At 45.5% G+C, this 22,928-nt stretch overlaps 9 non-coding genes across 9 annotated transcripts; all 9 read left to right on the plus strand.

Moving 5' to 3' along the window:
* The first annotated feature begins 433 nt into the window (after positions 1-433).
* On the plus strand, positions 434-505 carry trnat-cgu. Its single transcript has one exon. It is a non-coding gene; the product is annotated as a tRNA-Thr (tRNA).
* Positions 506-9,289: 8,784 nt separating this feature from the next.
* On the plus strand, positions 9,290-9,362 carry trnav-cac. The gene has a single exon. It is a non-coding gene; the product is annotated as a tRNA-Val (tRNA).
* A 1,461-nt stretch (positions 9,363-10,823) lies between these two features.
* trnav-aac lies at positions 10,824-10,896 on the plus strand. The gene has a single exon. It is a non-coding gene; the product is annotated as a tRNA-Val (tRNA).
* A 3,966-nt stretch (positions 10,897-14,862) lies between these two features.
* On the plus strand, positions 14,863-14,935 carry trnav-uac. Its single transcript has one exon. It is a non-coding gene; the product is annotated as a tRNA-Val (tRNA).
* Positions 14,936-15,430: 495 nt separating this feature from the next.
* On the plus strand, positions 15,431-15,503 carry trnav-aac. The gene has a single exon. It is a non-coding gene; the product is annotated as a tRNA-Val (tRNA).
* A 1,798-nt stretch (positions 15,504-17,301) lies between these two features.
* On the plus strand, positions 17,302-17,374 carry trnav-aac. Its single transcript has one exon. It is a non-coding gene; the product is annotated as a tRNA-Val (tRNA).
* Positions 17,375-19,069: 1,695 nt separating this feature from the next.
* trnav-uac lies at positions 19,070-19,142 on the plus strand. Its single transcript has one exon. It is a non-coding gene; the product is annotated as a tRNA-Val (tRNA).
* A 495-nt stretch (positions 19,143-19,637) lies between these two features.
* On the plus strand, positions 19,638-19,710 carry trnav-aac. The gene has a single exon. It is a non-coding gene; the product is annotated as a tRNA-Val (tRNA).
* Positions 19,711-21,501: 1,791 nt separating this feature from the next.
* trnav-aac lies at positions 21,502-21,574 on the plus strand. The gene has a single exon. It is a non-coding gene; the product is annotated as a tRNA-Val (tRNA).
* Positions 21,575-22,928: the final 1,354 nt, after the last annotated feature.

Here is a 22,928-nt window from a genome sequence, read left to right on the forward strand (position 1 = left end):
AGCAGCAATGTCTAGAATATCCCAATGGTGTTGGGGCGAGAGCACCAAACGGAAGCTGTGACCTGGGCACCGCAGACACAAAGCTGAAAAATGTGTGCGGCGGTTATCAGCTGCAGTCACAAGTGATGGGGCGGAAATAGCGACAGTTGAGCATTCAGCAGCCCGTGACCATCCTGCACCTGCTCAACTCACTGAGAACAATATAGTGTCGGAGGGGTGGGGGCAGATTGAACTGACGCTACCTGCGCCTATTTGAAAGAACTTTTTCTATTTCCCTTTTCACCCTGCATTTAAATCCCGCGGGGTTTTCCGTTCTCAAGTTCTGACAATACATTATTAAATGTTCCATTGATTCTTCTTCTCTCATCAATTGTTACGTCAGACTCCAAATGATAACAACTCACAGTGCAATCAACATCATTACCTTGCCTAAGGTGCGGTGGCCAAGAGGAAAGGCGTTGGTCTCGTAAACCACAAATCGCGGGTTCGAATCCCGCCCGTGCCTCGGTGCTGATCCATTCAGACGTTTAATTCACTTGCAGCATGAAATCTCATTCATCTATCTTCTTTATAGGACATTTAACCTTCAGCTAATGAAAATAATTCCAGACAATCTGGTCTCTGGAAAAAGCGATGTTCAGCGCAGTTCCCCTTTTGTACCTTCGTCAGAACCAAAATAAAGAAAACTAGTCTGTTGAGCCCTGCTATTATTCTGAGTTCTAACCTCCGCATGTTCACCAAAGTCTTGGCATTCTTTCGACTTCGTCGCATCCATGGTGTGAACCGAGGACTCCAGGGATGATTTGCACAGATTAAGCATCATTTTTTGATTAGAAACACCTATAGTGACAAAGATAGTGTATAAACAGTTGGAATTTAGATTTCTGTCTAGGTTTCCCGCCCTGATATGCATTGCAGTCAATACTGAATCCACTCAACAGCCGAATTCTAACACGGAGTAAACCGAATCCGGCAGCAGAGGGCGCCAAATTCAAGCACGGGCGTCAGAAACTCACCTGATGGTGTCGGCCAAGCCGATAGGATGGGAGGCGAGTGATGTCACAATAGACCCTCTCCCTGCACTGCACTAAGTTCCCTCTCTCCTACACAATCCCTGACTCAGTCCAGTCCAGTTCACTGGGAGAGATTCAGTCAGACATGGTTGTGATAATACTGGCGGCGCTTTGGCACAGTAAGTAGTTATAGTGTTAATTAAACCAGATCAGCATATTAATACACTTAGGCTAGAGTATAATTAACGATCGGGAATGTCTATGAAGTGCCTGCATCAGAGGTCCCAAAAAATGCCGCAGATACAAGCAAATTTGTATCAACTGCTGCCTCATTGCACTGAGGACATGGGTTCGATCCCTGTCCCAGATCATTGTCCTTGTGGTGTTTGAACATTATCACTCCCGTAACCTAGATGTGCAGGCTAAGTGGAGTGGCCACCCTTAATTGAAAAAAAACTCTAAATTTATAGAGGAACAACAATCTGTTCATTTCATTCCTTCACTTTCGCAGGCGGACTATGTGCAATCCAGTAGCTCAGTCAGCAGTGACAATAACAGTGTCAGAAGGGGGTTCGGTGAAGTTAAATTGCCAATATAAAGGCCCCAACATATACAAAATGCAATGATATCAGGAGAAACCGGCACAGCCACCGAGATGGATTATCACCAACACCTTAGTAATGAAGAAAGATGTGGGTTCAGGACAGTTGCTGACAAATCTAAACATGAGACCAAAATCCAGACGTATACTCAGTGATGTCACAGTGGGCCTGGCTCCCTTGCTGTGTCTGGGTGGGACATTGAGTTGAACAGAGCCCGGGTTCCCTCTCTCCTCTCAATCCCTGACTCATCCCATGCCCATTCACTGAGAGATCCAGTCAGACATGTTTCTAATACTAGTGGTGGGGCTCTTGCACGTTAAGTACTGGATTGTGCTCATCAAGACAGTTTAACAGATTGATGGGAATTTACACAGACTCATACAGTTAGATAGAGGTTAATATCTCAATCCTGTTTAACCTCCTGCTCTTTAGATCCTCTACTTTCACAGGCGAACTACTTGCAGATCCAGTTTCCGGTGACAGTAGCTGTGTTTGAAGGGTTGGATTGCGAATATACAACCCAGGTAATAAGAAACATCCACTGATATGGACAGAAACGGGCACAGTGTCCAAACTGAATTATTAATGATGTAGTAAGACTGTAAAAACTATAAAAAGATGGAATCTGAAGACAATGTCTACCTGTTGCTCATAATTTCAGCGGTCTAAGTGTGGTGTATTTTTCCTGTGCAGTGAAACACAGAATCAGATAAAAACCAAGAACCCGCACAAAAATCCTCTGCGAGTATTTGTGTCGTCTTCTTTAGCGCCTTGATCAGCCGGGTTAATTCCATCCCAGGCCCACGGAGAACAAACATTGTCAGGTTTGTTTATCAAATATTTCCACTGTTGTCCTTGTTCAAATCAACCGATCTGAGAAGTCTTGTGACGTAGCTCAATGTCTCAGCCGATACCTCATCGGTAAATATCTCGCAGTTATTCCGTAATATTGACTTGCCGACCTAGACAGAGAAAGCTCTTGCACATGGAGTGATTATAACTGAACTGTCTTTCTAGAGCCTTCAATTCGGACGGATCCTGGGAGACTGATTGTGCATCACTCATCCCTGTAACAAAACTGGAATGTGTCTCAGTCTGGAATTTGATTTAAAACAAGAAATAGACAACGGCCTCTGAATATTGGCTCGCCGAACGGCACAATGATTATTATCTAGAAGCACCATGGAACCCGTGTTCTCTTGTTGTGACTTCTAAATAAATAAAATGAATTTAAATGGATTATGGCCCTTCTTTTCTGATATGAAAGAGCAAACCCAAATCATGAACAGACCTCACTCATTGCGGCATATCCACGGAACAGTGTTACTAACATCCTTGCTCTCGGGTAACTGCACAGGCTACACACTTTCAGAATGACTCGGCAGGTTTTTGTACGGCGCTGAATGGTTTTTAGTTCACTGTGCCTCCACTGCACAGAAATAGGTGGCGGTGTCTGTCACTCGAACGTCACTAACATTCAGAGAGCTGTGTTTGTCTGCTGAAATGAACCGGGCTGTGATCCTGCCCTGATCGCTTGTACCGCTCGCCAGGTGCTGCATGGTTCCATCCGGGTATTGCCTGTACCATTGTAGGATCATTCCTGCTACTGTGGTGGAACAGGCCAAGGATGCAACATCTCCCTCGGTAACAACGATTGACTCTGGAGACTGTGATACTTCTTCACTGCCAGCAGCATCTGAGATGTAAAATAACATGATAAATTTAATATCACACATACCGCGAGAATATAATATAGCACAATCAAATACAACATGACATAGCAAGATATACAATAGTGGAAACTGTATGTTACGATTAGTACAGCATGACAGATCTGATGTGTGAAATATTCCGCCAGATACAGTGATCACACTCACACGGAGAGAAGAGTAAGAAATTCAGGGAGATAATCACTAAAGTGAAGCTCAGCTTCATGTTGGATCCTGTCGATCTGTGTTCTGGAGCTCTCGGTAGTTTTCAGGACTAGAGACAATCTGCGAAGGCAGCGCTGTTGTATATCAGACTGAGTCTAACACCAACTGCACCGTGCCCGCCCGAGCCGGGTCTCTGGGGCTTGTGATCGCAAAGTGAAGCTGTGAGGGAGATTCAGCATTGGTGGGGTGTGTGTCGGAGTATGCGCATGCGGCTGAGCACCGCCTATGACTGAGGACACGTGTGACGTCACCCTGCAGATTTAGTGACGTAAGTCTGTAAACTGAGTGACGTCAATGGGACTGGTTGAAGGGGCAGAAACATCTTTGCCGGAGCTGGTCTGAACATCCAGCCCTGAGTTTCAGAGAATTAACAGCTGATCAGAAACAGCAAGGCCGGGTTATCTGGAGACTGGTTTGATGATGGATCTGGCTGTCGGATTGGATTCGGCAGTGTATTTTTACTACCATTGTTGGAAACAGGTGGCTGACAGTTTGATTCGAGGTTAAGGTGGCTTCCTCCCGGTGTGGAGTTGAGCGACTGATATCGCCATTGGTCGATGTGGCTGAATCTGCTCGAGTGTCTGTCGAAACGTCAACAGACTGGAGCTCGAAGACACAGTGCAAAGTAAGGGAGTGGGATTCTTGTTCATGGTATATTCAGTCTGTGAGTCCTACTTCTGATCAACTCTTCTGAGCCACTTTCTCCACCCAGAGATAGATAGAGTTTAGCTGTCTGAGCGGTGCTGTTGCTGTTTTGTTATTTTAGCCTCACTGCTCGTCTGCTGACATGAGTAACGCAGCAGAGGTGAAATCCTGGAACTCCCTCCCTAACACCACATGGACTGCAGCGGTTCAAGAAGGCAGCATGAAAGGTTAAACAAAAAACAGAAACTTCTTCTGTCTTAACCTCTGAGGACAGTAGCCGAGAAACAGAATTTTCCGTCACTCAGATCAGAAATACATGTTCAAACATGAAATAATCATATGTTTACAATTCCGATTGAAACCATGATTTCAAATGCGATGAAATGTGCTTGTTCCACAATTACCTCCCGAAAAGCCCGCCCGCACTAGCCTCATACAATCCAGACACTGGGTGACCGCTGTCGATCTGTAAAATTTGAAATTCGAAGCAACAGCTTCTATCCGGACCATTCAGAATCGGCTGTCTTTCGCAGGGTTTTCTTACTTCACTTTCTTGCGTCTCCAAAGGTGGTTTAACACCTGTAGGTGGGGAACTGTCTGTCAGTGAATGGGAACAATCAGAGCTGGGATACAGTCAGTGCCTTCGAAGAAGAATCGCTACATAGATCCAGACGGGAGTAGGAATTGGTTTGCTGGTCTGGTTATTGTAGGACGGAAACACAGTTGTGTCAGAAAACATTAAACAGACTGGAAAGGAGAATGAAATGAAATCAAAATGAAAATCGCTTATTGTCACGAGTAGGCTTCAAATGAAGTTACTGTGAAAAGCCCCTAGTCGCCACATTCCGCCGCCTGTTCGGGGAGGAATGTGGCGACTAGGGGACTCTTGTCCTTGGGGTTTGTTATAAACTGTGCAATCACTGTTTTGTGAGGGCAACGAAGAATCCAGCACGAGTTGAAATGAAATGAAAATCGCTTATTGTCACGAGTAGGCTTCAATGAAGTCACTGTGAAAAGCCCCTTTTGCAGGATACAAAGAAATAACAATTATTTACAATAATATATATATACAACAGCAGCAGCATCTTCTCTTGCTGCTCACTCCTCTCTCTTCCTGGTTCCAAGCTGGCCAGCCCTATTTATGCAGGGAGTCTGAGACCCCTCCGAGGCATTCTGTGTCTCCATCTCGGAGTCAGAGTCTGCTGCCTCCATTATCTCGGCGTCTTTATCTCCACGCGGTTCTAGTCTGCAGGCTTTGAGTGAGGCACCAGAGGAAGATTATGAGGCATACTTTCCATTGTGTCTGGTCTCTGCGGCTGTAGAAATGAGCTGCTGGGGCGGGGAATCTTTGGCAGGAATGGTCTTCTGGACCGAACATGGTCTACATGTTTGCGCTGGAGACGCCCCTGGGCTTGTACCTGGTGTTGCTCGTTCTGGGTGAGTGTGCTTAACACTCAATTTGGCTCTGTTTCATTACTTAGTTCTGGAGTCGTCAGGTATCGTTAAGATACCGCCACAAGTTTCAAGGTGAAGTTCAAAGCAATAAAACCATACACCAATTAGTAAGTTCAAACAACTGAGTTTATTATAATACAATTATAATACTACCCATGCACACGCTAAGATGATTAAACTATTCCTACCACGAAATAAACCAATGCTTATCTGGAAGGGAACTGCCGGATCAGGGGACAAGGCCTCTTGCTCTGCTCTAGTCTGCAGGCTTCAGGTTGGTACGGATTAAAAGGGGTCAGGAGTGTCTAGTTCCCCATACACTGTTGCAATGACTTCCCCATTTGTGTCCATTGTCCCTGGGATCGTTCCATTGCTATGTTAACTATCCCGGAGATTGCCTCATTAGTATGTGGAATGTTCGTTTCGGTGCTGTCTGCTCTCTCAGCAGACAGAATACACATTGGCTTGCTGCAGCCTGCTTGTGCTGCAAACATTGTCCATTTTAACCTGCAAGCTTTGCGTTCCCCCATTTTGTATTGAGGGAATGGCCAACTTCGGTGGCTACACTGGTAAGAGGTCGGGCCCGTTTGGGGAAAGATTACGCCAGTGACCCACTGGGCACCACCAGCACGAGTTTTCAGGATACAAAGAAATAAGATCGTACACGGAGCAGCAGGGTAGCATTGTGGTTAGCACAATTGCTTCAAAGTTCCAGGCTCCCGAGTTCGATTCGCGCTTGGGCCACTGTCTGTGCAGAGTCTGCATATTCTCCCCCGTGTGTGCCTGGGTTTCCTCCGGGTGCTCCGGCTTCCTCCCACAGTCCAAAGATGTGCAGGTTAGGTGGCCAGGTTTGGCCATGCTAAATTTCCCCTAGTGTCCAAAATTTCCCTTAGTGTTGGGTGGGGTTACTGGGTTGTGGGGACAGGGTGGAGGTGTGGACCTTGGGTAGGTTGCTCTTTCCAAGAGCCAGTGCAAACTCGATGGGCTGAATGGCCTCCTTCTGAACTGTAACTTCTATGAAATCTATGAAAATAATCCCGTCATATAAACTCTGTGTCCCGGCTTTGATCAAAGGGATCTAGAAGAGCGGAACGGAGATGGAGAAACGTTCACACAATAATTCAGACAGCAATGTAAGGATCATAAAAAGACTAAATGTGAGTTAACGAACCGGAAATTAAGTTGTGAAATTCATTTTAGTAGAAATGCAAGTTATAAACTAACGAATATAATTATTCAGTTTCTGCTCGCTTATTCTCAGTGAGTGCTGTGTTTGTTTTTGATGGTTTGGTAATGACACTGTGACCACCACAAGCTGCGTAATTGTGTCTGTCTATCAATGTGAGAGCGCCCTCTGCCGAGAAATGGCTGGGACTCCCAGAGTGAGTGTTTGTACCGGATCCGCTGTATCTCTGCAGCAGTGTGGGCTCCATGGCGCAGAAATACACGGCACTGTCGGAGAGATCAGCTCCGGCGATATTTAAAGGTACCGTTTGGTTTTCTTTGTGCAAAGCTGCCGAGAACCTGGCTGGGAAATCTGGAGACTTATCCGAACTGCCCTGACTATAGATTCTCATTACATTCCTCGGAGAATTCCCGGGATACTGAATGTACCAGAAAAGAGAAAGAGGAAAATACTGGAACAACTCAGGGAGTCAGGCAGCATTTGAGGCCAACAAAGCTCGTCTTTGACCATCACCTTTCATTCAAAACCGGGACAGGTTAGAAATGTAGGACGCCTTGACCAAGTGAACTCCCGGAAGGAAGAAACAGAACAACAGGAAAGGACTCTGATAGGGGGCATGTCAGGAGAGATTAAATGAGAAAATACCTTGGATTCCCTGGCCACCTGATGAGGTCAGCATCAAATCAGAGAATGATTACTACACAGTATGAGGCCATTCGGGCCGCCGAGTCTGTGCCAGCTCCCTGTTAGCGCAGGAGAAGAAATAAAGAAACAAAAGATATGTGTGGAAGAGCTATCGATGGCAGATTGATCAACAACTACCGCCCGGACGGGTGATGCAGGAGGCGGAGGAGGCGTCAGTAGAGGAGCTGAAAGCTAAGTGGGAGGGGGAACTGGGGGAACAGATCGAAGGCGGGACATGGGCTGATGCCCTGGAGAGGGTTAATTCTTCCTCCTCGTGTGCGCGGCTTAGCCTCATCCAATTCAAGGTGCTGCACCGGGCCCACATGACTGGGACGAGGATGAGTAGGTTCTTTGGGGGTGAAGACAGGTGTGTCAGGTGCTCGGGGAGTCCAGTGAACCATGCCCATATGTTCTGGGCATGCCCGGCACTGGAGGAGTTCTGGAAGGGGGTGGCGAGGATGGTGTCGAGGGTGGTGGGATCCAGGGTCAAGCCAGGATGGGGACTCGCGATTTTTGGGGTTGGGGTGGAGCCTGGAGTGCAGGAGGCGAAAGAGGCCGGTGTGCTGGCCTTTGCGTCCCTAGTAGCCCGGCGAAGGATCTTGCTACAATGGAAGGATGCGAGGCCCCCAAGCGGAGACCTGGATCAATGACATGGCGGGTTTCATTAAGCTGGAGAAGGTCAAATTCGCCCTGAGAGGGTCGGTACAAGGGTTCTTTAGGCGGTGGCAACCTTTTCTCGACTTTCTGGCTCAACGATAGGGTACGGGGGCAGTAGCACCAGCAACCCGGGGGAGAGGGGGGGAAGGGGGAGGGAAAAGGGGGGGGGCGGACAATGACTATGTTTGTTTATTTAATTTTAATTTATTTTTAAGTTCTTTTGTTGTTCATTGGGGTTGGGGGGGGTGGTGGGGGGATGTGATACATACGGTCTGGGGGTGTTACAGTTATTATGGGTTATTTTGTTGCATTTCATTGTTTGTCGTTATGTTTTATATTTTCTGTAAAAAATGCCAATAAAAATTATATTTAAAAAAAAAACTACCGCCCGGACACAAAGAACAACTGGAAACAAGATTCAAACCCAAATCTGCGATGTAAGGACACACACAATGGGTGCAGCATTTACAGTGTGAAACTGTTGAACACACACTGAGTGTGAAAGCTGAAATTTCAGGAGGCCGAAGTCCGGGAGGTCAGCGTTAAGATCCAGCTCTCCAGTCATTTCAATTCTCCACTTTGGCTCTGTGGATTAGATGGGTCACGTCCCTGTGGTTAACACAGATCTGGAGCATCAATTTTATCCAAACGCACTCCAGCTCAGACACTGTCTCTCTCTCTCTCTCTCTCGAGCATCATCTGTGGGGAAAGAAACGACGTAACATCCCGAGTCCTGAGAAATCTTTTTCAGAGTGGGCCAATGTAAATCAACCCCGCCGTCAGCATCGCAAACAATTCATAATCTCTGACCTGGAGTAAAGGGCTTGTCCTGGATTTAAACCCACGACCACTCCCATACGCATTGATTGAAAATCCCTAAACGAGAACCAGACCTCGAGACCAAAGAGCACAAATTTAAGACCGACATTAAGAAAAATATAACTTATATTAATTTCGATATAATTTCTACATCTCACGGCTTTATATGTTGAGACATCTGTTAATTTAAGAAACAGTTGTCTGTAACAAGGGACCTGGCCTCTCAAACAGACCATCAGAATCTGCAGCAACACAGTCAGGTTGTACATTCCGCAGATCGATTGATCGCTAGCGGTTTCTGTAGTGTAGTGGTTATCGCATTCGCCTCACACGCGAAAAGTCCCCGGTTCGAAACCGGGCAGAAACATTTAGCATTTCGTGTGAGAAAAGTGAGCACAATTACTGGTCACAAAATAATACTGTTCCTAAATGTTGCCGGAATCTCGTGTGTTCCACGACTATGAGATTTCTTCTCACATGAGCCACTAAACTGAATTGAACATTAAGGCCCAAGCACTGAATTTTCGGCAGGCAATGAGGGGTGAAGAATTTTCATATCTTGGCACAGCTCGGATATTAGCAGCTAGTTCATCCACAACAGAATTTCAGGGTTTTACAAATGAACATATTTAATCACCATCTCAAACATGTCCAAATGTGTGACAAATGCAACTTACTGCGGATGCTTCAAACGGAAACAAAAACAGAAAATACTGGACAATCTCAGCAAGTCTGACAGCCTCTGGGGAGCGAAATGGCAGCTGTCGTTTCCAGTCAAGTGGACTCTTTGTCAAAGCTGGAGAACTGGAACTGGAGATTCAGACGATTGTGGGTGGGGGGTGGGGGTGGTGGAGTGCTGTATTGGGCCTCGATAGAGGGCGAGCAAAAGGTGGGAAATGACGAAAATGTCTCGGCAGAAAGAAAAAGGGAATGTAAATGAGGCTAATCAAGGCTATGAAAGGTGCTGATGGAGCATCAAGCGGTCAGAATGTGTTAATGGCAGAACAAAGGTAAGCCGTGCGTCAGAGAACAATTACAAACAGGGATCAGATTGCTGAAGTAGGATGGTATGGCCTGGGGGAGGGGAGCAATGCTGAGGGTAAAACATATCAATGGAAGAAATGATAAGTTGATGGAAAAAACTTGGGGTGGAGGGGGAAGTGAGAGTTCACAGTCTGAAGTTGTTGAACTGATAAAATGAAAGGGACAGAGAGCTATCTGAGTCCACCAGAATTAGTCAATAGAAATGTGAATGCCCACACATAGACAAACTTCTCGGGAACGTATTGGTTCCATGTAGTTTGACCTCAGCTTCTCAAAGCAAACCCAATGTGAATTAATCCCGCCGTCTACGCCGCAAAGAAAACATGTGGCTTGACATCTGGTGTTTCCAGTTTAGTCTGTTGCTAAATATTACCTCAATCTCGTAACTGGTCTTAATCATCGAGGAAAAGCGAAAGCTTGGGCCAGTGAAGCGTCTGACTACGAATCAGGAGATTCCAGGTTCGACTCCTGGCTGCCTCTTTAGATCAGTGGTTTGGACAGCTGGTTCCCGATGCAGAGCAAAGTTAGCAGGGCATCATCAATTCTCGTTTCAGCTGTGGTTACTTTTGAAAGCCCTGCCCTCTCAATTTAACTTCAAGCAAAACATAACTTATCTCCAGTTCAGCAAAGTTCAATATCTGATCTTTGATAAGTTGAGACATCAGTTTTAAAGAAACGGCTTCTTGCAATAAGTTACATGGCCTCTCAGCGGAACCGTTAGAAGCTGCAACAATACATTGAGGTTCAACATTGCACAGGGCCACTGATTGCGATGCTCCCAGCAGTTTCTGTAGTGTAGTGGTTATCACATTCGCCTAACACGCGAAAAGTCCCCGGTTCGAAACCGGGCAGAAACATCGCATGCTTCTCATTTTGTGTGACGAATGTTTGCACAAAATAACTTTCTTCCTCAATCTCGCACGTTCGAGGAACATGAGATTTGGTCTCTCATGAGATATTAAAATTCCTGCAACAAAGTCAGAAATACGGAATATTCAAGACGCCAGGGGAAGAAAAGCCTTCCCTATTTTGCCACGATTCGGATATTAGCAGTTTGTTCATCCACCACAGAATCTTTTGGGTTTACAGATGCAGATGAACATATTTAATCACCATTTCAAACATGTCTAAATGTACGATGAAAGCAACTTACTGCGTATGCGTCAATGGGAAAGAAAAACAGAAAACACAGGACAGCCTCATCAGGTCTGACAGCCTCTGTGGAGAGAGATGGCAAGTGTCGTTTAGAGTCTGGGTGACTCTTTGTCGAAGCTGGACAACTGGATCTTTGGTCAGGTGTAGACTGGCGGAGTGTGTGGGGGAAGTGGGGGTGGGGGGAGCGTGATGCATTGTGTCTCCACAGACGGCCACCGATGGGTGGAGAATAACAAAAATGTGTTGGGCCGAAAGAAAAAGGGAATGTAAATGTTTCTAATCAGTGTTAAGAACTGTGCTGACAGAGGCGATTAGAAGATTAGAATGTGTTAATGGGAGAGGACAATGAGGAACAAGGGGCGGATTTCCCAAGAGGGATGCGATTGGCTAGGGGAATGGGGAGGGGGAGACAATGGGAGAAGAAGACATATCAATGGAAGCAATGAAAATAAGTTGATGGAAATAAACATGCGGTGAAGTGGGAAGAGTGATTTCACGGTGCGAAGTTGTTGAGCCTACTGTAAAATCCGCAAGGCTGTACCGTGCCTATTCGGAGGTTGGGGTGCTGTTCCTCGGCGTTGTGCTGAGCTACATGGGAATATTGCAGCAGGCCAAGATCGGACATGTGGACATGAGAGCAGGACAGTGAGTTCAAATAGCAAGCGACAGGAGAGTCTGCCACCAGCTTGTCGATGGAGCGAAGGTGTTTTGCAATGTGGTCACCCAGTCGGCATTTAGTCTCTCCAATGCAGAGAAGATGGCATTGGGATCAGCAAATGCAACAGGCCAGATTGAAGGATGTCTGAAAGTAATGTGTACTCAAAAGGACAGACACAAACGATACTGTAACTGACTTAGAGGAAATGCCAGAGACTTATCTGAACCAGCTTTGAGAAAGAAAAAACGGTCTTCCTGATGGAGAAACAGGAAAAGCCAGTGTGGGAATCCAGGCTCAAAGTTGATTTACAATTACCCCTCCTTTCTTCTACATGAACGGTATTTAGGCTGCAGCATTTTACACACCAAAACACAATGAGGTCAAATATAAGAAACACATAATTATCAATTCTTAAACTCAACTCAAGCATTGAATAACGAAACAAATATTGTGTAAAGTCGGTTGCTTTTTTCTGTAGGATTTCAGGATGCTGCATTAATAATAGAAGAGAGCATTCCGCCGTTAGAGATTTGCTGAACAAATGCTTCAGTTCAATATAGGTTCTTCTTCTGGCTTGTAAGTTTAGATATCTATTTTTAAGAAACAGTCTTGTTCTTGTGAGAAGTGACATGACGTCTCAGCCGAACCATGCGAAGCTGCAACAAGGCAGTTGAGTTGAAGGTGACACAGGTCCGTTGGCGTCTGTGTTGCCAACTGTTTCTGTAGTGTAGTAGTTATCACATTCGCTTTACACGCGAATGGTCCCCGGTTCGAAACCGGACCGAAACATCTGGTGCTTCCAGTTTAGTCTGTTGCTAAATATTACCTCGATCTCGTAACTGGTCTTCATCTATAACTGCTGTGGGCCAGTGGCGCAATGGATCATCCGTCTGACGACGAATCAGGAGATTCCAGGTTCGACACCTGGCTGGCTCGGAGTTTCCAGTTTTGGCGTCCCCTTTAGTTCAGTGGGTTGGACAGCTGGTTCCCGATGCAGAGCAAAGTTAGCAGGGCATCATCAATTCTCGTTTCAGCTGTGGTTACTTTTGAAAGCCCTGCCCTCTCAATTTATCTTCAAGCAAAACATAACTTATCTCCAGTTCAGCAAAGTTCAATATCTGATCTTTGATAAGTTGAGACATCAGTTTTAAAGAAACGGCTTCTTGCAATAAGTGACATGGCCTCTCAGCGGAACCGTTAGAAGCTGCAACAGTACATTGAGGTTCAACATTGCACAGGGCCACTGATTGCGATGCTCTCAGCAGTTTCTGTAGTGTAGTGGTTATCACATTCGCCGAACACGCGAAAGGTCCCCGGTTCGAAACGGGGCAGAAAAATCGCATGCTTCTCATTTTGTGTGACGAATGTTTGCACAAAATAACTTTCTTCCTCAATCTCGCACGTTCGAGGAACATGAGATTTGGTCTCTCATGAGATATTAAAATTCCTGCAACAAAGTCAGAAATACGGAATATTCAAGACACCTGGGGAAGAAAAGCCTTCCCTATTTTGCCACGATTCGGATATTAGCAGTTTGTTCATCCACCACAGAATCTTTTGGGTTGACAGGTGCAGATGAACATATTTAATCACCATTTCAAACATGTCTAAATGTACAATGAAAGCAACTTACTGCGTATGCGTCAATGGGAAAGAAAAACAGAAAACACAGGACAGCCTCATCAGGTCTGACAGCCTCTGTGGAGAGAGATGGCAAGTGTCGTTTCGAGTCTGGGTGACTCTTTGTCGAAGCTGGACAACTGGATCTTTGGTCAGGTGTAGACTGGCGGAGTGTGTGGGGGAAGTGGGTGGTGGGGGGAGCGTGAAGCATTGTGTCTCCACAGACGGCCAGCGATGGGTGGAGAATAACAAAAATGTGTTGGGCCGAAAGAAAAAGGGAATGTAAATGTTTCTAATCAGTGTTAAGAACTGTGCTGACAGAGGCTACTAGAAGATTAGAATGTGTTAATGGCAGATGACAATGGGGAACAAGGGGCGGATTTCCCAAGAGGGATGCGATTGGCTAGGGGAATGGGGAGGGGGAGACAATGGGAGAGGAAGACATATCAATGGAAGCAATGAAAATAAGTTGATGGAAATAAACATGTGGTGAAGTGGGAAGAGTGATTTCACGGTGCGAAGTTGTTGAGCGTACTGTAAAATCCGCAAGGCTGTACCGTGCCTATTCGGAGGGTGGGGTGCTGTTCCTCGGCGTTGTGCTGAGCTACATGGGAACATTGCAGCAGGCCAAGATCGGACATGTGGACATGAGAGCAGGACAGTGAGTTCAAATAGCAAGCGACAGGAGAGTCTGCCACCAGCTTGTCGATGGAGCGAAGGTGTTTTGCAATGTGGTCACCCAGTCGGCATTTAGTCTCTCCAATGCAGAGAAGATGGCATTGGGATCAGCAAATGCAACAGGCCAGATTGAAGGATGTCTTATAGTAATGTGTGCTCAAAAGGACAGACACAAACGATACTGTAACTGACTTAGAGGAAATGCCAGAGGCTTAGCTGAACCAGCTTTGAGAAAGAAAAAACGGTCTTCCTGATGGAGAAACAGGAAAAGCCAGTGTGGGAATCCAGGCTCAAAGTTGATTTACAATTACCCCGCCTTTCTTCTACATGAACGGTATTTAAGCTGCAGCATTTTACACACCAAAACACAATGCGGTCAAATATAAGAAACACATAATTATCAATTCTTAAACTCAACTCAAGCATTGAATAACGAAACAAATATTGTGTAAAGTCGGTTGCTTTTTTCTGTAGGATTTCAGGATGCTGCATTAATAATAGAAGAGAGCATTCCGCCGTTAGCGATTTGCTGAACAAATGCTTCAGTTCAATATAGGTTCTTCTTCTGGCTTGTAAGTTTAGATATCTATTTTTAAGAAACAGCCTTGTTCTTGTAAGAAGTGACATGGCCTCTCAGCCGAACCATGCGAAGCTGCAACAAGGCAGTTGAGTTGAAGGTGACACAGGTCCGTTGGCGTCTGTGTTGCCAGCTGTTTCTGTAGTGTAGTGGTTATCACATTCGCTTTACACGCGAATGGTCTCCGGCTCGAAACCGGGCAGAAACATCTGGTGCTTCCAGTTTAGTCTGTTGCTAAATATTACCTCGATCTCGTAACTGGTCTTCATCATCGAGGAATAGCAAAAGCCTATTACTGCTGTGGGCCAGTGGCGCAATGGATAACGCGTCTAACTGCGAATCACGAGATTCCAGGTTCGCCTCCTGGCTGGCTCGGAGTTTCCAGTTTTGGAGTCCCCTTTAGTTCAGTGGGTTGGACAGCCGGTTCCCGATGCAGAGCAAAGTTAGCAGGGCATCATCAATTCTCGTTTCAACTGTGGTTACTTTTGAAAGCCCTGCCCTCTCAATTTAACTTCAAGCAAAACATAACTTATCTCCAGTTCAGCAAAGTTCAATATCTGATCTTTGATAAGTTGAGACATCAGTTTTAAAGAAACGGCTTCTTGCCATAAGTGACATGGCCTCTCAGCGGAACCGTTAGAAGCTGCAACAGTACATTGAGGTTCAACATTGCACAGAGCCACTGATTGCGATGCTCCCAGCAGTTTCTGTAGTGTAGTGGTTATCACATTCGCCTAACACGCGAAAGGTCCCCGGTTCGAAACCGGGCAGAAACATCGCGTGCTTCTCATTTTGTGTGACGAATGTTTGCACAAAATAACTTTCTTCCTCAATCTCGCACGTTCGAGGAACATGAGATTTGGTCTCTCATGAGATATTAAAATTCCTGCAACAAAGTCAGAAATACGGAATATTCAAGACGCCAGGGGAAGAAAAGCCTTCCCTATTTTGCCACGATTCGGATATTAGCAGTTTGTTCATCCACCACAGAATCTTTTGGGTTTACAGATGCAGATGAACATATTTAATCACCATTTCAAACATGTCTAAATGTACGATGAAAGCAACTTACTGCGTATGCGTCAATGGGAAAGAAAAACAGAAAACACAGGACAGCCTCATCAGGTCTGACAGCCTCTGTGGAGAGAGATGGCAAGTGTCGTTAGAGTCTGGGTGACTCTTTGTCGAAGCTGGACAACTGGATCTTTGGTCAGGTGTAGACTGGCGGAGTGTGTGGGGGAAGTGGGGGGGTGGGGGGGGGAGCGTGAAGCATTGTGTCTCGACAGACGGCCAGCCGATGGGTGGAGAATAACAAAAATTGTTGGGCCGAAAGAAAAAGGGAATGTAAATGTTTCTAATCAGTGTTAAGAACTGTGCTGACAGAGGCGATTAGAAGATTAGAATGTGTTAATGGCAGATGACAATGAGGAACAAGGGGCGGATTTCCCAAGAGGGATGCGATTGGCTAGGGGAATGGGGAGGGGGAGACAATGGGAGAGGAAGACATATCAATGGCAACAATGAAAATAAGTTGATAGAATAAACATGTGGTGAAGTGGGAAGAGTGATTTCACGGTGCGAAGTTGTTGAGCCGACTGTAAAATCCGCAAGGCTGTACCGTGCCTATTTGGAGGATGGGGTGCTCTTCCTCGGCGTTGTGCTGAGCTACATGGGAACATTGCAGCAGGCCAAGATCGGACATGTGGACATGAGAGCAGGACAGTGAGTTCAAATAGCAAGCGACAGGAGAGTCTGCCACCAGCTTGTCGATGGAGCGAAGGTGTTTTGCAAAGTGGTCACCCAGTCAGCATTTAGTCTCTCCAATGCAGAGTAGATGGCATTGGGATCAGCAAATGCAACAGGCCAGATTGAAGGATGTCTTATAGTAATGTGTACTCAAAAGGACAGACACAAACGATACTTTAACTGACTTAGAGGAAATGCCAGAGACTTAACTGAACCAGGTTTGGGAATGAAAAAACGGTTTTCCAGATGGAGAAACAGGATAAGCCAGTGTGGGAATCCAGGCTCAAAGTTGATTTGCAATTACCCCTCCTTTCTTCTACATGAACGGTATTTAGGCTGCAGCATTTTACACACCAAAAGACAATGAGGTCAAATATAAGAAACACATTATTATCAATGCTTAAACTCAACTCAAGCATTGAATAACGAAACAAATATTGTGTATAGTCGGTTGCTTTTTTCTGTAGGATTTCAGGATGCTGCATTAATAATAGAAGAGAGCATTCCGCCGTTAGAGATTTGCTGAACAAATGCTTCAGTTCAATATAGGTTCTTCTTCTGGCTTGTAAGTTTAGATATCTATTTTTAAGAAACAGTTTTGTTCTTGTAAGAAGTGACATAACCTCTCAGCCGAACCATGCGAAGCTGCAACAAGGCAGTTGAGTTGAAGGTGACACAATATCTGATCTTTGATAAGTTGAGACATCAGTTTTAAAGAAACGGCTTCTTGCAATAAGTGACATGGCCTCTCAGCGGAACCGTTAGAAGCTGCAACAGTACATTGAGGTTCAACATTGCACAGAGCCACTGATTGCGATGCTCCCAGCAGTTTCTGTAGTGTAGTGGTTATCACATTCGCCTAACACGCGAAAGGTCCCCGGTTCGAAACCGGGCAGAAACATCGCATGCTTCTCATTTTGTGTGACGAATGTTTGCACAAAATACCTTTCTTCCTCAATCTCGCACGTTCGAGGAACATGAGATTTGGTCTCTCATGAGATATTAAAATTCATGCAACAAAGTCAGAAATACGGAATATTCAAGACGCCAGGGGAAGAAAAGCCTTCCCTATTTTGCCACGATTCGGATATTAGCAGTTTGTTCATCCACCACAGAATCTTTTGGGTTTACAGATGCAGATGAACATATTTAATCACCATTTCAAACATGTCTAAATGTACGATAAACGCAACTTACTGCTTATGCGTCAATGGGAAAGAAAAACAGAAAACACAGGACAGCCTCATCAGGTCTGACAGCCTCTGTGGAGAGAGATGGCAAGTGTCGTTTCGAGTCTGGGTGACTCTTGGTCCAACTGGACAACTGGATCTTTGGTCAGGTGTAGACTGGCGGAGTGTGTGGGGGAAGTGGGGGGAAATGGGGGGTGGGTGGGGGGAGAGGGGAGCGTGAAGCATTGGGCCTCGACAGTTGGCCAGCCATGGGTGGAGAACAACAAAAATGTGTTGGGTCGAAAGAAAAAGGGAATATAAATGTTTCTAATCAGTGTTAAGAACTGTGCTGACAGAGGCGATTAGAAGATTAGAATGTGTTAATGGCAGATGAAAATGAGGAACAAGGGGCGGATTTCCCAAGAGGGATGCGATTGGCTAGGGGAATGGGGAGGGGGAGACAATGGGAGAGGAAGACATATCAATGGAAGCAATGAAAATAAGTTGATGGAAATAAACATGTGGTGAAGTGGGAAGAGTGATTTCACGGTGCGAAGTTGTTGAGCCTACTGTAAAATCCGCAAGGCTGTACCGTGCCTATTCGGAGGATGGGGTGCTCTTCCTCGGCGTTGTGCTGAGCTACATGGGAACATTGCAGCAGGCCAAGATCGGACATGTGGACATGAGAGCAGGACAGTGAGTTCAAATAGCAAGCGACAGGAGAGTCTGCCACCAGCTTGTCGATGGAGCGAAGGTGTTTTGCAAATGTGGTCACCCAGTCAGCATTTAGTCTCTCCAATGTAGAGAAGATGGCATTGGGATCAGCAAATGCAACAGGCCAGATTGAAGGATGTCTTATAGTAATGTGTACTCAAAAGGACAGACACAAACGATACTGTAACTGACTTAGAGGAAATGCCAGAGACTTAACTGAACCAGCTTTGGAAAGAAAAAACGGTCTTCCTGATGGAGAAACAGGAGAAAGCCAGTGTGGGAATCCAGGCTCAATGTTGATTTCGAATTACCCCTGCCTTTCTTATACATGAACGGTATTTAGGCTGCAGCATTTTACACACCAAAACACAATGCGGTCAAATATAAGAAACACATAATTATCAATTCTTAAACTCAACTCAAGCATTGAATAACGAAACAAATATTGTGTAAAGTCGGTTGCTTTTTTCTGTAGGATTTCAGGATGCTGCATTAATAATAGAAGAGAGCATTCCGCCGTTAGCGATTTGCTGAACAAATGCTTCAGTTCAATATAGGTTCTTCTTCTGGCTTGTAAGTTTAGATATCTATTTTTAAGAAACAGCCTTGTTCTTGTAAGAAGTGACATGGCCTCTCAGCCGAACCATGCGAAGCTGCAACAAGGCAGTTGAGTTGAAGGTGACACAGGTCCGTTGGCGTCTGTGTTGCCAGCTGTTTCTGTAGTGTAGTGGTTATCACATTCGCTTTACACGCGAATGGTCTCCGGTTCGAAACCGGGCAGAAACATCTGGTGCTTCCAGTTTAGTCTGTTGCTAAATATTACCTCGATTTCGTAACTGGTCTTCATCATCGAGGAATAGCAAAAGCCTATTACTGCTGTGGGCCAGTGGCGCAATGGATAACGCGTCTAACTGCGAATCACGAGATTCCAGGTTCGCCTCCTGGCTGGCTCGGAGTTTCCAGTTTTGGCGTCCCCTTTAGTTCAGTGGGTTGGACAGCTGGTTCCCGATGCAGAGCAAAGTTAGCAGGGCATCATCAATTCTCGTTTCAACTGTGGTTACTTTTGAAAGCCCTGCCCTCTCAATTTAACTTCAAGCAAAACATAACTTATCTCCAGTTCAGCAAAGTTCAATATCTGATCTTTGATAAGTTGAGACATCAGTTTTAAAGAAACGGCTTCTTGCCATAAGTGACATGGCCTCTCAGCGGAACCGTTAGAAGCTGCAACAGTACATTGAGGTTCAACATTGCACAGGGCCACTGATTGCGATGCTCCCAGCAGTTTCTGTAGTGTAGTGGTTATCACATTCGCCTAACACGCGAAAGGTCCCCGGTTCGAAACCGGGCAGAAACATCGCGTGCTTCTCATTTTGTGTGACGAATGTTTGCACAAAATAACTTTCTTCCTCAATCTCGCACGTTCGAGGAACATGAGATTTGGTCTCTCATGAGATATTAAAATTCCTGCAACAAAGTCAGAAATACGGAATATTCAAGACGCCTGGGGAAGAAAAGCCTTCCCTATTTTGCCACGATTCGGATATTAGCAGTTTGTTCATCCACCACAGAATCTTTTGGGTTTACAGATGCAGATGAACATATTTAATCACCATTTCAAACATGTCTAAATGTACGATAAAAGCAACTTACTGCTTATGCGTCAATGGGAAAGAAAAACAGAAAACACAGGACAGCCTCATCAGGTCTGACAGCCTCTGTGGAGAGAGATGGCAAGTGTCGTTTCGAGTCTGGGTGACTCTTTGTCGAAGCTGGACAACTGGATCTTTGGTCAGGTGTAGACTGGCGGAGTGTGTGGGGGAAGTGGGGGTGGGGGGGGGGAGCGTGAAGCATTGTGTCCTCGACAGACGGCCAGCCGATGGGTGGAGAATAACAAAAATGTGTTGGGTCGAAAGAAAAAGGGAATGTAAATGTTTCTAATCAGTGTTAAGAACTGTGCTGACAGAGGCGATTAGAAGATTAGAATGTGTTAATGGCAGATGACAATGAGGAACAAGGGGCGGATTTCCCAAGAGGGATGCGATTGGCTAGGGGAATGGGGCGGGGAAAACAATGGGAGAGGAAGACATATCCATGGAAGCAATGAAAATAAGTTGATGGAAATAAACATGTGGTGAAGTGGGAAGAGTGATTTCACGGTGCGAAGTTGTTGAGCCTACTGTAAAATCCGCAAGGCTGTACCGTGCCTATTCGGAGGATGGGGTGCTCTTCCTCGGCGTTGTGCTGAGCTACATGGGAACATTGCAGCAGGCCAAGATCGGACATGTGGACATGAGAGCAGGACAGTGAGTTCAAATAGCAAGCGACAGGAGAGTCTGCCACCAGTTTGTCGATGGAGCGAAGGTGTTTTGCAAAGTGGTCACCCAGTCAGGCATTTAGTCTCTCCAATGCAGAGTAAGATGGCATTGGGATCAGCAAATGCAACAGGCCAGATTGAAGGATGTCTTATAGTAATGTGTACTCAAAAGGACAGACACAAACGATACTTTAACTGACTTAGAGGAAATGCCAGAGACTTAACTGAACCAGGTTTGGGAATGAAAAAACGGTTTTCCTGATGGAGAAACAGGATAAGCCAGTGTGGGAATCCAGTCTCAAAGTTGATTTAGCAATTACCCCTCCTTTCTTCTACATGAACGGTATTTAGGCTGCAGCATTTTACACACCAAAACACAATGAGGTCAAATATAAGAAACACATATTATCAATTCTTAAACTCAACTCAAGCATTGAATAACGAAACAAATATTGTGTAAAGTCGGTTGCTTTTTTCTGTAGGATTTCAGGATGCTGCATTAATAATAGAAGAGAGCATTCCGCCGTTAGAGATTTGCTGAACAAATGCTTGCAGTTCAATATAGGTTCTTCTTCTGGCTTGACTTAATTCTCGTTTCAGCTGTGGTTACTTATGAAAGCCCTGCCCTCTCAATTTAACTTCAAGCAAAACATAATTATCTCCAGTTCAGCAAAGTTCACATATCTGATCCTTTGATAAGTTGAGACATCAGTTTTAAAGAAACGGCTCTTCCAATAAGTTACATGGCCTCTCAGCGGAACCGTTAGAAGCTGCAACAGTACATTGAGGCTTCAACATTGCACAGGGCCACTGATTGCGATGCTCCCAGCAGTTTCTGTGGTGTAGTGGTTATCACATTCGCCTAACACGCGAAAGGTCCCCGGTTCGAAACCGGGCAGAAACATCGCGTGCTTCTCATTTTGTGTGACGAATGTTTGCACAAAATACCTTTCTTCATCAATCTCGCACGTTCGAGGAACATGAGATTTGGTCTCTCATGAGATATTAAAATTCCTGCAACAAGTCAGAAATACGGAATATTCAAGACGCCAGGGGAAGAAAAGCCTTCCCTATTTTGCCACGATTCGGATATTAGCAGTTTGTTCATCCACCACAGAATCTTTTGGGTTTACAGATGCAGATGAACATATTTAATCACCATTTCAAACATGTCTAAATGTACGATAAACGCAACTTACTGTTTATGCGTCAATGGGAAAGAAAAACAGAAAACACAGGACAGCCTCATCAGGTCTGACAGCCTCTGTGGAGAGAGATGGCAAGTGTCGTTTCGAGTCTGGGTGACTCTTTGTCCAAGCTGGACAACTGGATCTTTGGTCAGGTGTAGACTGGCGGAGTGTGTGGGGGAAGTGGGGGGTGGGGGGGGGAGAGGGGAGCGTGAAGCATTGGGCCTCGACAGACGGCCAGCCATGGGTGGAGAATAACAAAATGTTTTGGGTCGAAAGAAAAAGGGAATATAAATGTTTCTACTCTGTGTTAAGAACTGTGCTGACAGAGGCGATTTGAAGATTAGATGTCTTAATGGCAGATGAAAATGAGGAACAAGGGGCGGATTTCCCAAGAGGGATGCGATTGGCTAGGGGAATGGGGAGGGGGAGACAATGGGAGAGGAAGACATATGAATGGAGCAATGAAAATAAGTTGATGGAAATAAACATGTGGTGAAGTGGGAAGAGTGATTTCACGGTGCGAAGTTGTTGAGCCTACTGTAAAATCCGCAAGGCTGTACCGTGCCTATTCGGAGGTTGGGGTGCTGTTCCTCGGCGTTGTGCTGAGCTACATGGGAACATTGCAGCAGGCCAAGATCGGACATGTGGACATGAGAGCAGGACAGTGAGTTCAAATAGCAAGCGACAGGAGAGTCTGCCACCAGCTTGTCGATGGAGCGAAGGTGTTTTGCAATGTGGTCACCCAGTCGGCATTTAGTCTCTCCAATGCAGAGTAGATGGCATTGGGATCAGCAAATGCAACAGGCCAGATTGAAGGATGTCTTATAGTAATGTGTACTCAAAAGGACAGACACAAACGATACTGTAACTGACTTAGAGGAAATGCCAGAGACTTATCTGAACCAGCTTTGAGAAAGAAAAAACGGTCTTCCTGATGGAGAAACAGGAAAAGCCAGTGTGGGAATCCAGGCTCAAAGTTGATTTACAATTACCCCTCCTTTCTTCTACATGAACGGTATTTAGGCTGCAGCATTTTACACACCAAAACACAATGAGGTCAAATATAAG

The sequence above is a fragment of the Scyliorhinus canicula genome, unplaced genomic scaffold (assembly GCF_902713615.1).
Source record: "Scyliorhinus canicula unplaced genomic scaffold, sScyCan1.1, whole genome shotgun sequence".
In the NCBI taxonomy this organism is placed as follows: domain Eukaryota; kingdom Metazoa; phylum Chordata; class Chondrichthyes; order Carcharhiniformes; family Scyliorhinidae; genus Scyliorhinus; species Scyliorhinus canicula.